Below are 481 nucleotides of genomic sequence, written 5' to 3'. Positions count from 1 at the left end.
AGACAGAAACGGCTCCCTATTTTCTCGTGGCAATGAAATTCGCTAATCTGTCACACCTAACAGCCATGGTAAACGGGCCTAATTTCGGGCTCTGCAACTGAGAAATCTCTTCTGCACCGATTAATTTGCTTCTAGACTCACCTGCTGCTACACATTGTTGCGATCGGGCCTATCAAGAATGCCCGGCGCCACATGCTTTGTACATACTTTCGCAACATGGTATAACATGCGGTTCACACGAGGTTCGCACGCGCAAGCACGTAGTCATAGGCCGTAACACGGAGCAAGGTGACCCCCTCTCCCCAGTTGAAGCCTTTGACTGACAGTGCTTTTTTCATGAGCAGGACTGAAAAATTGTGCACACGTTTTAACTCAACTGATCCCTCCTCTTAGGTATATCATTGTAAAGCCTTCGATTTAAGCATTAGTTTTACACCCACTAACGGAGACACCTCTTTATAGCTCAAATGAAGAAAAGGAA

The sequence above is a fragment of the Amblyomma maculatum genome, chromosome 8 (genome assembly GCF_055883805.1).
Source record: "Amblyomma maculatum isolate TAMU_Amacu chromosome 8, ASM5588380v1, whole genome shotgun sequence".
In the NCBI taxonomy this organism is placed as follows: Eukaryota; Metazoa; Arthropoda; class Arachnida; order Ixodida; family Ixodidae; genus Amblyomma; species Amblyomma maculatum.
Note: the sequence above shows the minus strand (reverse complement) of the source record.